This window comes from Prionailurus viverrinus, chromosome F1 (assembly GCF_022837055.1).
Source record: "Prionailurus viverrinus isolate Anna chromosome F1, UM_Priviv_1.0, whole genome shotgun sequence".
NCBI lineage: Eukaryota > Metazoa > Chordata > Mammalia > Carnivora > Felidae > Prionailurus > Prionailurus viverrinus.
Genome location: NC_062577.1, coordinates 57,634,488 through 57,651,865, shown reverse-complemented (window position 1 = coordinate 57,651,865; position 17,378 = coordinate 57,634,488). Strand labels below are relative to the sequence as shown.

Here is a 17,378-nt window from a genome sequence, read left to right as displayed (position 1 = left end):
CCGGGCGGAACCGGAGAGCTGGGGAGAGTAGCGCGTGGTCCCAGCCGGTTGGTAGCAGGGGTGAGAGGCAGGGTCAGCGCGACAGGCCCGTGTGCCCAGCCGAGGTGTTTGAATGATGCCCTGCTGCGGCACCACGTGTCCCTCACCTGCTGCCCTGGCCGTCATCTGACTGTCATTCTGTCCCCCCCACCCGCCCCCAGCTTCCTTTCTCCAGTCCACCTCTTAGCTTCTGCCTTAGGCAGTCCCTGTTGGCCTCGGCATTAAAGGGTTAGGGGCCACCACCAGGCCAGCCCTGTCTCCCGGGAGCGCTTTCCCTCTGCCTCCGCTGGAGGGATTGAGAGGGTGGTCCAGAGGAACTCCGAGGGTCTTGGCGTCTAGAATGAGCACTGTGAGGAAGCGAGGGAGGTGAGCGTGGTATAGGAGGACTGGAGAAAAGTGGTCGGTTCTTCCAGATGGTTACAAAAACTCTCGAGTTGGGATAGATCTATCCAGGTTTGTGTGTGAGGCACCACCAGCATTTATGGAACGTTGAGCCACTTTGCAAGATGCACATACAGATCAACACGTGCCCATTCGCTTGTGCCCCGAGGTGTTAGGCATTTGGCCTTCTGTTTCAGGGGATGGAATGGAGGCTCAGAGAGGCTAAGTAACCTGCTCAAGGTTGCTCAGCCAGTGACGGGTGGAGGCCAGGATTTGCACGTGGGTCCGTCCAGTTCTTCCTGCAGTCTGCTACTGCCTTGGGTGTCACGCAGCAAGTGACTGTGGTTCCCTGTCTGCCCCCTTGGCCGGCAGCCTTGCCTACATTAGCTCGATTTTGCGGACGGATGAACAGACAAGCAGCCAGCTGCTCTGATAGGTCTGGGGACTTGTCCCTGGGGAGACTGGCCAAGTCCGAGAAGGTGATATGAGGCTTTGCAGCAGAAGTGTCTGGACATGTCACAGGACCTGCCGAGTCAGCAGTTCCCGTGCTGACTCCCTGCCTGGTGCTCGGCCCTCAGCCCAGGAGAGGACCACCTGTATGCAGGAGGGAGCTTTCCGGACAGAGACTTTGCACCTGTGCTGTAGGAATGTTCCTCCCCTCCCCTTCTCCCCTTCTCTCCCCTTCTCTCCCCTTCTTTTTCCTCCCTTCCCTCCCCTCTCCTTCCCTTCCCTCCTCTCCCCTCCCCTCCTCTCCCCTTCCCTCCCCTTCTCTCCCCCTCCCCTCCCCTTCCCTTCCCTCCTCTCCCTTTCCCTCCTCTCCCCTCCCCTCTCCCTCCCTTCCCTTCTCTCCCCTTCTCTCCCCTTCCCTCCCCTTCCCTCCCCTTCTCTCCCCCTCCCCTCCCCTCTCCTCCCTTTCCCTCCTCTTCCCTCCCCTTCCCTCCCCTTCTCTCCCCTTCCCTCCCCTTCTCTCCCCCTCCCCTCCCCTTCTCTTCCCCTCCCCTCCCCATCTCTTCCCCTCCCCTCCCCTCTCCTTCCCTTCCCTCCTCTCCCTTTCCCTCCTCTTCCCTTCCCTTCCTTCCCCTTCTCTCCCCTTCTCTCCCCTTCCCTCCCTTCTGTTCTCTTCCCTTCCCTCCCCTCTCCTTCCCATCCTTTCTCTCCCCTTCCCTCCCTCCCCTTCCTTCCCTCCTCTCCCCTCCCCTCTCCCTCCCTTCCCTCCTCTCCCCTTCCCTCCCCTTCTCTCCCCCTTCCCTCCCCTCCCTCCCCTCCCCTTCCCAGAGAAGTTGTTCACAGAGGCCAAGCCAGGGACTCTTCTGTAAGAACAGATGAGTGACCAATGAGGTAAGGGTGACCTAGGCATTCCATCTGTGTTCAAAGCAACAAAGGTTACTGTGGGACCTGGTGCTGTTTTATGTTGATTAGTCAATTAAAAGGCCTGCTTTATTAAAACATTTTTTTTAATGTTTATTTATTTTTGAGAAAAAAGAGAGAGACAGAGTGTGAGCAGGGGAGGGGCAGGGAGAGAGGGAGACCCAGAATCTGAAGCTGGCTCCAGGCTCCGAGCTGTCAGCACAGAGCCTGACACCGGGCTCAAACTCACGAACTGTGAGCTCATGACCTGAGCTGAAGTCGGACGCTTCACTGACTGAACCACCTAGGCACCCATCCTTATTTTTTTAATGTGTATTTATTTTTGAGAGAGAGAGAGAGAGAGAGAGAGAGAGAGAGTGAGAGTGTGTGTGTGAGTGGATGGGAGGGCCAGAGAGAGAGAGAGAATCCGAAGCAGGCTCTGTGCTGTCAGTGCAAAGCCCGACGCAGGGCTCGAACCTGTGAACCTCGAGATTATGGCCTGAGCTGAAGTCGGATGCTTCACCGACTGAGCCACGCAGGTGCCTGGTGTTGTTTTCTATACCCATCTGTCTGAGGCCTTCCGGGACTGTTTGGTTAGCACAGTGAGTATTGAAAGGGTCGGGTAAGCCATGAATCAAATTCTCCAGGCCAGCATCTGCTGGATAAGTTCTGCCGGGATTATTTCTGTTGCTACGACATTTTTTTTTTTTTTTTTTTTTTTTTTGAGAGAGAGAGAGACAGAGCATGAGTGTGGGAGGGGCGGGGGGGGGGGGGGAAGACACAGAACCTGAAGCAGGCTCCAGGCCCTGAGCTGTCAGCACAGAGCCCGACACGGGGCTCGAACTCGTGAACTGCGAGATCATGACCCGAGCCAAAGTCAGACGCCCAACTGACTGAGGCATCCAGGTGCCCCAACTACGACATGTTTAATAAGTGTGTGTTTTGAAGGAGGAATGAAATAAAGCAGCTCACCGAGTTCGGACACAGGGAAGGTCTTCGTAAAAGGGCCTTCTTCATGTGTACTTGGAGCATCCTGGGACAGGTGTTCTGGGGGGGGCCGTCCCCCCCTGCTGAGGAGGCTGCTGGCAGTTTGAGAGTGGAGGTTGACACCAGCGGCTGTCCTGGAATTTGCGGGATGTCTAGGGAGAGGCCCTTAGCTGTCACTCTCCTCCTGTGTTGGAGACTCGCGGCCCCCATCCTTGGATTGGTTATGCTCAACTGCCCTCTGCTGTGGTCTCTTTTTTTTTTTTTTTTCAACGTTTATTTATTTTTGGGACAGAGAGAGACAGATGAACGGGGGAGGGGCAGAGAGAGAGGGAGACACAGAATCGGAAACAGGCTCCAGGCTCCGAGCCATCAGCCCAGAGCCTGACGCGGGGCTCGAACTCACGGACCGCGAGATCGTGACCTGGCTGAAGTCGGACGTTTAACCGACTGAGCCACCCAGGCGCCCCTGCTGTGGTCTCTTATTGCCATCCATGTTACATGTGTCCCAGCTCTCAGTCAGTCAGTCGTCTCTCCTCCCATCAGGGAGAGTCAGGTCCCATCTCTGAGCCCTCCCCTGCACTTCAGACCTAAACAGCACCCCGTTGACTGGATCAACTGGATTAAAAGTGAAAGTGAAATTCCCAAATAGAATTTGTGTCAACAACAGGCAGTAAAAGCGGATGAGCTTTGGTTTATTGACCATTTCCTATGTACCTGTAAGCTAGGTGTCCCCTACCTGGCCATCTTATGAAGAAACTTAGACCAAAGGAGGTTAACTCCTTGGCTCAAGGTCGCCTAGCCACATCTGGATGCAAACGCACATGTGTGTAACTGGAGCCTAATTTCTCTTCATCATGCTGTCCTGCCTCCGGGGGCGTAATACGAATTTCATGATCCCGCTTTTATAATGTCAGTAAGTTGTGTTACGTTTTCAGTAAACCGATAATTACCGGGTGGCCCTTGGGGAACAGAAGGAGCGGGGTTGAGGCCCTCATCACTCTTTATTCTCTAGTGACTGCCCCTTGAAGGTCGTTGCTGATTGGAAGGAAAGTCCTACTTACTCCGTTAGCCTTGACAGACATCCTTTAGTAAAGTAATACCTGAATGAGACGTTAGAGTCCCCTGCCCTGTGCCCTCCTGCAGTCTCTTTCTCTCCATTGCTGCTCCCTCCTGAGTGGTGTCAGAGAAGAAATCCCACGAAGCTAAGCCCTTCACCTGCTCTGGAATGTCCTGCTACGTCTCGGGAAGAGTGAACTTGCCCTTGCTAAGGTAGCGTCCATATCAGAAAATGTCCCTGGGGCTGTCTTCTGACCACGAGGTCCCCAGAGTAAACCACTCCCCCCCCCCCCATCCCCCTGGACCTCAAGCCACATGTTTCAGATAAGCCTCCTTTACGTCCTGACCCCCTGGAAGGCCTCGTTTTAGAGACAGATGATTGAAAAGGATTCCAGGGACCCTTGGTGTCCGTGAGGAGCAGTTTGTGAATGGAACAGCTACAGTCTGAGACTTAGGTCAGCTTTTTTTTTTTTTTTTTATTACTGCCTTAATAGTTCAGTCACGTGGTTGCTGGCTGTTGGCTGGGACTTTGCCTCCACTGATAGGCACCACCCAGGTGGGGTCTCACAGGTCACAGGTCTTAATGTTGCTGAGTGGCCTCGACCAGATACTGAAACTTTAATTGAGAATAAAATAGTGTCATCCAGAGGCACTAACGATTGTTACTGCCCCTTTCATTTGAAATCTGGAAGAGAAGCTTGTTAGATCTGTGTGTAAAAATAAACGTAACCGTAATTGAGCAGTCTCCACAGGCAGCAATAAACAGAGCTTTATTTAAATTAGGGACCTTGCGGGACACCTGAGTGGCTCAAGTGGTTAAGCATCATGATCAGGTCGTGACCTCACAGTTTGTGGGTTCGAGCCCCGCGTCCGGCTCTGTGCTGACAGCTCGGAGCCTGGAGCCTGATTCAGATTCTGTGTCTGCCTCTCCCTCTGCACCTCCCTGCTCGTCCTCTGTCTGTGTCTCTCTCTCAAAAATAAACAAACATTAAAAAAATTAAATTAGGGACCTTGTTAGGCATTTGGCTACTTTGAGAGATGGTTCTTACTGTCTGGTTCTCAGCTGCCCCAGCCCCATCTGGAACGTAGGAAACATGGATTCTCTGGGCTCCAGCATAGGAAAATGCACGGTTCCAGGGGTGTCCATCAGGGGGCACTGCCTTTTCCTGTGCCTGGCACTGGGCGTGCAGAGGTCTGCTTTGCACATTGACCCTAAGACCCTGAGAGGTGCGATGCGCTTGAGGGCTCACCTCTGGGGACACGCAGATGGGGGGGGGGGGGAGAGGCATGGAGGAGGTGTGCCGGTTGTGTGTTGAACAAGCCACGTTGGCCAGTTTTGGTGAGTGGCATGAAGAAGAAAGCTTCAGAAACCTCAGTCTTCCTGTACCCTCAAGCTCCAGCATGTACCCACTTGTACTGGTTTTCTTTTTTTGCTCGTTTTAGAATTGCAGTGGCACTGTTTTCTCTATTTTGTAGACACATTATCTGTATTTTGTCAGCATCATGGGTCAAATTGACATCAGAAGCTATGTTGTGGGGGGGACACCTGGGTGCCCGGTGAAGCGTCCGACTCCTGGTTTCAGCTCAGGTCATGATCTCCCGGTTCGTGAGTTCGAGCTCCACACTGGGCTCTGCACTGATGGCTGGGAGCCTGCTTGGGATTCTCTCTCTGCCCCTCCCGCACTTGCACGGTCTCTGTGTCTCTCAAAATAAAATAAAACTTAAAAAACTTAAGCCATCCTGGGATCCTAATTGTTATTCATTTGCACGGAAAAATGTGTTCCTGCTTTTGCACAGCCAGTGAACTTTCCGAGGACGGTGTGTCTGTAAGTGAGGGACTGCTCGTAGGGTATTTTGTAAAGAAAGAAACCTTCTTTTCAAGCCAGGGCCTTCCATGAGTTAAAGGGGAGTCGTCCCTGGAACCAGATACTAAAAAAGCATGCTTGAAATTGGTTTTGGAATTGACCTTGATATGGCTGAACCTAAATAACCTCGAACAGGGTGTTCTAGAAATGCAGAATATTAGTCGCGGAGACGTGAGGTCATCTAGTCTTCCTGGCTGCTGGATTACAGACTGCTTTGGTTTGTGGTAAAGGTTTTGTTTCTCCAAAATGTCTATAGAAAGTATATGTGATATATGTCAGTTACATTACACATTTGTTAAATATGACAGTCACGTTCGTTGCTTGTATTCTAAAAAGTCATCTATTGGGGCTCTTGGGTGGCTCAGTTGGTTAAGTGTCCAACTTCAGCTCAGGCCATGATCTTATGGTTCGCGGGTTCGATCCCCACACTGAGCTCTGTGCTGACAGCTCAAAGCCTGGAGCCTGCTTTGGATTCTGTGTTTCCTTCTCTCTCTGCCCCTCTCCCACTCATGCTGTGTCTCTCTCTCTCTAAAAAATAAATACACATTAAAAAAAATGAAAAGTCATTATTTTTTAAACTGTTTTTGTTTTATTTATTTTGAGAGAGGGAGAGAGCGAGCATGGGAGGGGGAGAGAGAGAGAGAGAGAGAGAGAGAGAGATCCCAAGCAGGCTTTACACTATCCGCGTAGAGCCCAATGTGGGACTTGAACTCCTGAACCATGAAACCTAGAGTCAGACACTAACCAACTGAGGCTCCCAGGCACTCCAAAGTCATTTGTGTTTTAGCATTTCCTGCCTTGATTTTTCCAGTAGCCAGGTAAGTGGCCTCTCATATCCTGGTCCTGGATCCACCTGTTTTTGTACATTCTTTGGCATCCGTAGAGGTCAGAGTCGGGGTGCCAAATGAGAGTAGGAAACCACAGAATTTTTCCCATCTCCACCCAAGCACTGTGTATCCTAGTGATAATAGAGGGGAAACCTCACCTGAGACCACAGTTTTTCCTCCCAGAAGTCCGGTTTAAGGATTGTAAACAGTCTGATTTTTTTTTTTTTTTTTAGATGACATTTCAGACACAAGTGTCATTTTATTATTTGTTTGAGTATCAGCATCTTGTGTATGGGGTTTTGGGTTGGACCTCTTTCGGCTTGAGCCATGCCATTTGGTGTATAAAAAATAATTAGGGGGCGCCTGGGTGGCGCAGTCGGTGAAGTGTCCGACTTCAGCCAGGTCACGATCTCGCGGTCAGTGGGTTCGAGCCCCACGTCAGGCTCTGGGCTGATGGCTCAGAGCCTGGAGCCTGTTTCCGATTCTGTGTCTCCCTCTCTCTCTGCCCCTCCCCCGTTCATGCTCTGTCTCTCTCTGTCCCAAAAATAAATAAATGTTGAAAAAAAAAATTAAAAAATAATTAGAATAGGGGCGCCGGGTGGCTCATTTGGTTAAGCGTCTGACTCTTGGTTTCAGCTCAGGTCATGATCTCACAGTGAGGTCGAACCCTGCGTTGAGTTCTGTGCTGACAGCACGGAGCCTGCTTGGGATTCTCTCTCTTCCTTTCTCTCTCTGCCCCTCCCCCACTTGTGCTGTTTCTGTCTCCCTCAAAATAAATACACTTTATAAAAAAAAATAATTAGAATAGTATAAAGAAAAAAGACCTATCCTTTGTTGAAACTGTTCTGTTTCTTTTTGAACTTTAATATGCATACAGCCATGAAACTTATTTGGTTTTTGGACAAGACTGAGAAAAAAAATAGTTTTATGTCATAATTTTTTAAAGTTATTGGGTCCTGAGCATTTTCCCTAACATATTAATGAATATTCTGTGTAAATTGGACTAGGTAGCATTTTATGTGTGCCAAGATTTATTTTATTTTTTACTTTTTAAAAATGTTTATTTAACATTTTTTGAGAGACAGAGTGTGAGGGGGGAGGGGCAGAGAGAGAAGGAGACACAGAATCCGAAGCAGGCTCCAGGCTTTGAGCTGTCAGCACAGAGCCCGATACGGGGCTTGAACTCACAAACTGCAACATAATGACCTGAGCCAAAGTCGGACGCTTAACCGACTGAGCCACCCAGGCCCCCCTATTTTATTTTAATTTTTAAATGCTTATTTATTTATTTTTGAGAGAGAGAGATAGCGGGGGAAGGGCTAGAGAGAGAGAGGGGGAGGCAGAGAATCTAAAGCAGGCTCTGTAGCTGTCAGTGCAGAGCCCGATGTGGGGCTTGAACCCATAAACTGCGAGATCATGACTTGAGCCGAAACCAAGAGGCAGGTGCTTAACCCACTGTACTAAGATTTATCTCACAAATCCCACCCCTCTCATTGTTGACATCAAGGGTTTTGCGATGATGGACGTTCTGTTCCGCTTTAATTTATTCCCTTAGGATAGACTCCTAAAAGTTGAATTATCGGTTAGAAGGATGAACATTTTTCATACTCATGCCTGGTGGGCAGATCTCTTCGTGCTCACTGTTGGTAGCACTGCGAGTGGCTTCCCAGGACAGCTGGGTCGCAGATGCAGCCGGCTGTTGGGGGTGGCCATGCACAGGAAGACACCCCCCTCCCCCCCCCCCCCCCCCCGACCCCACAGGCATAAACACTAGAACTGCTGTTTACATTTTCTCCTGTTTTGTGGGAGTGGGGGCTTGGTGTTCTTTCTCAGCCTCATTTATATGTTCTTTATGTTTCTCATATAAAAAGATAAGCCTATGTTCTATTGCCTTTTTAAACCTCTCCCACAGAAAAAAGAGAGCCACTGGCTCTCCATGCCATTTCTGCAGGAATCTCTTCAGTGCCTACCGTGAGAACATAGTAAAAGTGATCTGATGAGCACACTTCTTTTTTTTTTTTTTTTTTTTTTTTTTAAATTTTTTTTTTTTTTCAACATTTATTTTTGGGACAGAGAGAGACAGAGCATGAACGGGGGAGGGGCAGAGAGAGAGGGAGACACAGAATCGGAAACAGGCTCCAGGCTCTGAGCCATCAGCCCAGAGCCCGACGCGGGGCTCGAACTCACGGACCGCGAGATCGTGACCTGGCTGAAGTCGGACGCTCAACCGACTGCGCCACCCAGGCGCCCCTGATGAGCACACTTCTGATGGTAGCCAAGGACCCCATGAGAACACTGGGAGAAGGAAAGGGCGTGGTTAACTAGCATAATCCCGGCCGAAATAGCTAATTACAGAATACCCACAATCAGACTTTGCTGCCCTCAGTAGGGACAGAAGTCGTGGTTCTGTAAAGGTGCGACCAAGCTTCCTGCCTCCACATACTTAGCAGAAAGATCCAGCTCTCCTTCACTAACCTGTTTCTTCAACGCTTATTTGGTGTGTGGCTGGAAAAAGGAGTGGCTGGCCACTGTGGGCAGCGGGGACAGGAAGAAAAGAAGGTCTGGGAACAGAAGGCACCTGCAGGGAGCAATCTTTTAAGTGTCCCTGGAAAAGGAAGTTAACTCTGGGAGATTAAAGTATGTTCTGGTACTTTTCACATACTAGGAAGTAAGCACCCCTTAAGAGCGTGGTTTGAAGTTGGTAACTAGTCATACAGGCTGTTGATTTTTTAAAATTGTTTGTTAATGAGGGAATTGATCTCTGTAACTGACCGGAAGGTTATATGATCAGGGCTTTCCCTCCTCCCCTACCTCCCGCCCCTGTTGTGGGGTTAGGTGCTATGTCTCCGTCCTCTGAATCTGAATCTGAACCTGAACCTGGAGAACATCTTGGTTTTCGAGACTCTGCCTGAAAAGTGTGAGTTGGGTTCAGAATACTTTTATTGAATCATTGGTACTGGGATAGGTGTGCAAAGAGTAATGAGGTGAGATCCTTGTCCTAGATTTAGTGGCAGAGAAGAGAGTATTAATACAAATAGCTTTTAATTGTGGTAAATACGCATAAGAAAGTTACCATTGGAACCTTTTTAAAAAATGTTTATTGTTGAGAGAGAAAGAGAGACAGACAGACAGATAGACAGTGTGAGTAGGGGAGGGGCAGAGAGAGAGGGAGACACAGAATCGGAAGCAGGCTCCAGGCTCTGAGCTGTCAGCACAGAGCCCGACGCGGGGTTTAAGCCCACAAACTGTGAGATCATGACCTGAACTGAAGTCGGATGCTTAACCGACTGAGCCACCCAGGAGCTCCAAACTTTGTTCTTTTTGAAGGGTGAATAGATATTCCTTTGTATGTATATACCACATTTTGTTTATGTATTCATCTGTTAGTAGACACTTGGGTTGCTTCCATCTTTTGGCTCTTGGGACACATGCTGCTGTGAACACAAGTATACAAGTATCTATTCCTGCTTCGCTTCTTTGGGGTGTATACCTTCAACTGGAATTGTTGGCTCAGTTCAATGCTTTGCAAAGCCGCCATATTGTTTTCCGCAATGGCCGCACCATTTTACGTTTCCTCCATTGGTGCACAGGCTTCCGGTTTGTCCACACCCTCACTGACCCTTATTATTTTCTGGGCTTTTTTCTTCTGATAATAACCATCCTAAGTGGGTGTGAGGAGGGATCTCATTGTGGTTTTGATTTGCGTTTCCCTAATGATTAGTGATGTCGAACGTCTTTTTCATGTACTCATTGGCTGTTTGTATATCTTCTTGGGCAAAACAGCTGTTCAAGTCTTTTGTCAATTTTTAAATTGGTTTGTTGACGTTGAGTTGTAGGAGTTCTTTTATATATTCTGGGTACCAATCCCTTATCAGAGGAGATTTGCCAATATTTTCTCCCATTCCTTAGGTTACTTTTTTTTTTTTTTAATGTTTTTATTTATTTTTGAGACAGACAGAGTTAGAGTATAAGCAGGGGAGGGGCAGAGAGAGAGAGGGAGACACAGAATCCCAAGCAGGCTCCAGGCTCTGAGCTTGACAGCACAGAGTCTGACTCAGGGCTTGAACTCATAGACCAGGCGGGAGATCATGACCTGAGTGAAGTTGGTCGCTCAACCTACTGAGCCCTTCAGGCACCCCAGGATTTGATACTCTTAACAGAATATCCTGCATGGGGTGGGAAAAACACACCTTGGGTTTTAAAGAGAGATAACTTTCACAAGTGGCCTTCGTCTGCAACGAGCTCCAAACTTGCTTCTGGTTCCTGCTCTAAAAGGGGCGCCACAGGCCGGGGCCCTCACCGTGTATGCAGCTGTGGGCCTGCAGCCAGTGTCCCCTTCCGGAGGAATTCCAGAGGACACTGTCGCAGGCTTTTCTGTAGCTGTTTGTGTGCGCGCAGGAAGTTCCTTACAACCCACATCGCTAGACCTCATTTCCTTTCCAGTTGCTTGTCATCCGTGTCCCTGGGTGTCTGGCAGGAGACTGCTGGCCTGGCGCCCCCGTGGCCCCCTGTGGCCCTGCTTTGGTCCAGGAGGGATCTCGGCCGTTGGAGGCAAAGAAAGCGTGTGAGGGTCACTGAGGAGGAGAAATCGTAGCGGAAATTTTATTATAAATTTTTGTGTGAGGAAGTCCTTTCTAGCTATAACATGATAAAGACACAAATTTATCAGTCTACACAAACAAAATTTTTCTTCAGGAAACATCGGGGCGCCCGGGTGGCTCACGTCATGATCTGTGGGTTCGGGGGTTCGAGCCCCACGTCGGGCTCCACACGGGCAGTGTGGAGCGTGCTTGGGATTCTGGGTCTCCCCTTCTCCCTGCCCCTCCCCCACTTGCCTCCGTCTCTCTGTCTCTCTAAAAAATGAATAAACATTAAAAAAATATGAGGAGGGGCGCCTGGGTGGCGCAGTCGGTTAAGCGTCCGACTTCAGCCAGGTCACGATCTCGCGGTCCGTGAGTTCGTGCCCCGCGTCGGGCTCTGGGCTGATGGCTCGGAGCCTGGAGCCTGTTTCCGATTCTGTGTCTCCCTCTCCCTCTGCCCCTTCCCCGTTCATGCTCTGTCTCTGTCCCAAAAATAAAAAAATAAAAATTAAAAAAAAAATAAAAAAAAAAAAAATATGAGGAAATAGATACATGTAAATCATTGATGGTGGGGGAGTGGGCGGGGGCTATCTGGGCTTATGTATGGAAATTCAGAAAATGCAGATTCTTTGCCCTCGCAAATGCACTACTGGAAATTTATCCTACTGACACATACCAGTGCCCACACATAAAGCTTGTTTTAGAAAAAGCTAAGCACCATTTAAATGTCCATCAGTGGAATACCAGCTGCTGTATGAATGCTGTGAGGCTCTTAAAAAGGAGGTGTTCTTAAATGCACAAGTGAATGAAGGGGCAGACGGCATTGTGTTAGGGTTTGAACAGTTCATACACCCATAGGATTTTATTAAAACATTTTTAAAAGTTTTTAAAAATTTATTTGGAAAGAGAGAGAGAGAGAGCAAGCAAGCAGAGGAGGGGCAGAGAGAGAGGGAAAGGGTGAATCCCAAGCAGGAGGCCTCCTGCTGTCAGCGCAGAGCCCAGTGCGGGGCTTGAACTCACGAACCACAAGATCATGACCTGAGCCGAAGCCGAAGCCGAGAGCCGGACGCTTCACTGACTGAGCGACCCAGACGCTGCCACGTGCAGGATTTTAGATTCAGGGACCACCTCTGAAAGGATGTGCACAAAAGGGAAAAACAGTGGCTGCCAGGAGGTAGTCAGGAATTCGGCAGTTGGGACACGGGGTAGAAAGGAGGCCGACTTTGTGCTCTGTGCTATTTTATGCCTTTTAAATTTTGTACCGTGATGGAGATACTATCTCTGAAAACCCGAAAAGAAGGAAAAAACCTGACCACCTTGAAAAGAAAAGTAAATGGAAAAACTAGGGGGGAGGACTTTAAAAACAAAAAAAAAGACAGAAAAGGGGTACAAGGTGGTTAAGCATCCGACTTTGGCTCAGGTCATGATCTTGTGGTCCATGAGTTCGAGCCCTGTGTCGGGCTCTGTGCTGACAGCTCGGAGCCTGGAGCCTGCTTCGGATTCCGTCTCTCTCTCTCTCTCTCTCTCTCTCTCTGCCCCTGCCCCACTCACACTGGGTCTTTCAAAACTGAATAAATGTTTCCAAAAAAAAAAAAAAATCCAGAATTTCAGTTCAGGTTTTATTTATATTTATTTATTTATTTATTTATTTATTTATTTATTTATTTATTTATTTATAAATTAAAAAAATTTTTAAAAAAAAAATTTTTTTTTCAACGTTTATTTATTTTTGGGACAGAGAGAGACAGAGCATGAACGGGGGAGGGGCAGAGAGAGAGGGAGACACGGAATCGGAAACAGGCTCCAGGCTCCGAGCCATCAGCCCAGAGCCTGACGTGGGGCTCGAACTCACAGACCGCGAGATCGTGACCTGGCTGAAGTCAGACGCTTAACCGACTGCGCCACCCAGGCGCCCCTAAAATTTATTTTTGAAGGAGAGAGAGACAGAGCATGAGCTGGGGAGTAGCAGAGAGAGAGGGAGACACAGAATCCGAAGCAGGCCCCAGGCTCTGAGCTGCCAGCACAGAGCCCGACGCGGGCCTCGAACTCACGAACCACGAGATCATGACCTGAGCTGAAGTCGGACGTCAACCGACTGAGCCACCCAGGAGCCCCTCAGTTCAGGTTTTAGATCACCAAGATTGGACGAATTATAGAATCCTGAGCTAGAGAATATCGTTTTGATAGATATGAAGAAAATCAAGCATATGGGCATGAAACACAAAGTCTTCAACTGAATTACACAATGAAAGCTTCTTGATAGGCTGTTTCCAAGAGATATCTATAACAGTGAAAATTTGAGGGGTCTTAGGGAACAGAATAATTTTTATAGAACACGTATTCTGTTAGCCACTGACTGGTGTGTATCAGGCCGTTAGCACCCAGCACCCTTTTGTGGAGGGGACACCAGTCTTCACTGCTACGAAGGCTTTTAACAGACGGAGAGGTTGAGTTGCTTGAGGGGTGACTGGTGGGGCTGTGGTAACATCAGGAATCAAGCCAGGTCCTGCCCAACCTGTCTCCGGAGGACCCACTTTTCGCCTTTTGAACTATGTGGTAAGCGGGTAGCTTTTTTCGCCTTTTAGAACTATGTGGTAAGTGGGTAGCTTTGGTCTATCTTCTTAAAAAATCTGTCTTGGGGCGCCTGGGTGGCTCAGTCGGTTGAGCGTCCGACTTCAGCTCAGGTCACGATCTCGCGGTCCGTGAGTTCGAGCCCCGCGTCGGGCTCTGGGCTGATGGCTCAGAGCCTGGAGCCTGCTTCCGATTCTGTGTCTCCCTTTCTCTCTGCCCCTCCCCTGTTCATGCTGTGTCTCTCTCTTTCAATAATGAATAAACGTTTAAAAAAAAAAAATCTGTCTTGCTCAGAAGCTTATGGGCATTTCTATCAAAATGCAAAAGTTCTCTTGAATGACACTTTTACATATCTGCAGCCTAATAATTGTTTTAATTTTATTTATTTATTATTTATTAAAAAAAATTTTTTTTTAACGTTTATATGTTATTGAGAGACAGAGAGACAGAGCATGAGCATGGGAGGGGCAGAGAGAGGAGGAGACACAGAATCGGAAATAGGCTCCAGGCTCCGAGCTGTCAGCACAGGGCCCGACACGGGGCTTGAACTCACGAACCACGAGATCATGACCTGAGCTGAAGTCAGACGCTTAACGGACTGAGCCACCCAGGCGCCCCTAATTGTTTTCATTTTAAAGCCCCTAAAGCACATGGCTGGACCTAGAAGCAATTTCTTCGTCCCCAGGTCAACTGCAGATTCAGTCCAGTGCTGTGCAGTTTTAGTTTTTTTTTCTTTCTTTCTTGTTTTTTTAATTTTTTTTTTTTTTTTTTTTGGAGAGAGTGTGTGTCTTGGGGGTGGGGGGCAGAAGGAGATGGAGAGAAAGAATCTTAAGTGACACGGGACTCGATCCCAGACCCCACAACTGTGAGATCGCGACCTGAGCCGAAATCCGGAGTTGGGCGCTCAACCGACTGAAACACCCAGGAGCTTCAGCATGCGGGGTAATCATTAACCAGGCTATTGGATGAAGTAGACACCTGAAAATGCCAGCGAGCAATAGTTTACTGTTAGAGCAGACGCCAGGAAAAATTCTGTAGGAAAAGAGTATAAAGTGAAATGAACGTCCTTATGGCATATATCCTCTGGAAGAAGAAAAAAATTGGGTCTAGGAATATATAAAAATAGGAGTTGAGAGGGGCTCCTGAGTGGCTCAGTCAGTTAGCGTCTGACTCTGGGTTTCAGCTCAGGTCATGATCTCATGGTTGCGGGAGTTCGAGTCCCACATCTGGCTCTGTGCTGATAGTGCAGAGCCTGCTTGGGATTCTCCGTCTCTCTCTGCCCCTCCCCTACTCACACTGTCTCTGTGTCTCTCAAAATAAATAAATAATGTTAAAATATTAAAAAAAAAAGTTGAAGGTGCTCAAATCCTCTGTGATTAAAAAAGGAGAGGGGCGCCTGGGTGGCGCAGTCGGTTAAGCGTCCGACTTCAGCCAGGTCACGATCTCGCGGTCCGTGAGTTCGAGCCCCGCGTCGGGCTCTGGGCTGACGGCTCAGAGCCTGGAGCCTGTTTCCGATTCTGTGTCTCCCTCTCTCTCTGCACCTCCCCTGCTTGTGTTCATTCTCTCTCTCTCTCTCTCTCTCTCTCTCTCAAAAATAAATAAATGTTAGATTTTTTTTTTTTAAAAAGGAGAGAGAAGGAGCACCTGGCCGGCTCAGTTGGTAAGAGCATGTGACTCTTGATCTTGAGGTTGTGAGTTAGAGCCCCATGTTGGGTCTAGAGATTACTTAAAGTAATTATTGAAACAAAACAAAACAAAACACGAAATAAAGTATTGACTGATAGGTACGTACTTTAAAAAAGAAGTGAGAAGTTGAGCCCACCAAACAGTGACAGGTGCATTAGTTTCCTTGGGCTGCAGTAACAAAGAACCACAGACTTGGTGGCATAACTTCCTCTCGTACAGTTCTGGGGGCCACAAGCCCCAGATCTAGGGGTTTGTCAGTATTGCTTTCTTCTGGAGGGTCTGAAGGCAGATCTGTTTGTTCTCTGCTTTCCTCCTGGCTGCTGGTGGACCTCATTGGCTTATAGATGCCTCCCTCCAATTTCTACCCCTGTCTTCACATCGCACTCTGTCGTGTGTCTCTGTTTTCTCCTTTTCTGTTTGTTTGTTTGTTTGTTTGTTTGTTTGTTTGTTTCTTTCTTTCTTTCTTTCTTTCTTTCTTTCTTTCTTTCAATGTCTATTTATTTTGAGAGAGAGAGCATGAGGGGGGTGGGCAGAGAGAAAGGGAAACGGGCTCAGCAGAGAGCCCCATGCAGGGCTAGAGCTCATGAGCTGTGATATCATGACCTGAAGTTGAACGCTTAGCTGACTGAGCTACCCAGGCGCCCCTCCTTTTCTGTTTCTTGTAAAGACACTTGTCCTTGGGTTCAGTGCCCATCCTGATCCAGGATGATCTTATCTTGAGCCCCTTAACCTTAGTTACATCTGCAAAGACCTTTATTCCACATAAGGTCACATTCTCAGGTTCTGAAGGTGGGGACATAGTTGTATCTTTTTTGGAGCCACGGTTCAACCCACAACAGTCTGTTCTCCCCCTATCCCCCTCAAACTCATGTCTGTCCCACACAGAGAATACAATTGCTCCACACCAATTAATTATTTGGGGTTTGTGAGGAAAAAAGAATTTTGAAAGGTGAGAGCTTGAATTTCTGGTGTTAAAAAAAAGACATTGCAGAAGATGCATGGTCATCTTTTTGTTTTTGAGGTCATTGTCAATTCACGTACAGTTGTAGTAAGTGATACAGAGGGATCCCACGCACCATTTACTCAGTTCCCCCAATGGTAATGTCTTGCAAAACACAGCCAGGATAGGGCCAGGATATGGATACTGATACAGACAAGATACAGAACATTGTCATCACTTTGAGGTCGCTGCCTCATGCCATGCATTGGTTGCCACCCCTGCCCTCTCTGTGTTACCATTCCACCCCCCCATCCCTGCCAACCACCTACCTGTTCTCATTTCCACAATCGTCATTTCTAGAATGTTCTATAAATGGAATCATACAGGATGTAATGTTTTGGGTTTGCTTTGTTTTTCCTTAGCAGAATTATCTGGAAATTCATACAGGTAGTAGTTTGTCCCTTTTCATTGCTAAGTAGTGGTCCATGGCATGGAGGTACCACAATTTGCCATTTACCCCTTGAAGAACATTTGAGTGGTTTCCTGTTTTGGCTGTTACGAATAAAGCTTCTATGAACATTTGTGTACATGTTCCAGGGTGAGCACGTTTTCATTTCTTTGGGATAAATGCTCGTGAGTGCAATTTGCAGGAACTTACGGTAGTTGTATGTTTAGTTTTTTAAGAAAGTGCCAAATCGTTGGGGGTGTCCAGCTGGCTCATTCGGTAGAACAGATGACTCTTGATCTTGGGATCATCGGTTCAACCCCAACGTTGGGTGTAGAGATGACTTTAAAAATGTAAAATAATTAAACAATAAAAAGGAAGTGCTAAATTGTTTTCTCGAGTAGATCAACTATTTACATTTCTACCAGCAGTGTATGACTGATCTATTTTCTCTCCATCGTCACCAGTATTTGATGTTGCCGTTTTTTTTTTTCTTTTAGCTATTCTGATAGGTAGTCCTGATTTTCAGTTATATTTCCCTGATGGCTAATGATGTCGAGCATCTTTTCGTGTGTTTATTTGCCATCTGTGTACCCTCTTCATGGGTGAAAAGCCTCTGCATGTCTTTTGCCCATGTTCTGATTGTATTGTTTT

General features: G+C 48.0%; 1 protein-coding gene across 2 annotated transcripts in view; it reads left to right on the top strand.

Moving 5' to 3' along the window:
• The window catches only part of UCK2 (uridine-cytidine kinase 2), a 104,789-nt gene that overhangs the window by 31,426 nt on the left and 55,985 nt on the right, over positions 1-17,378 (top strand). The gene's annotated exons all lie outside the window — the stretch shown is intronic.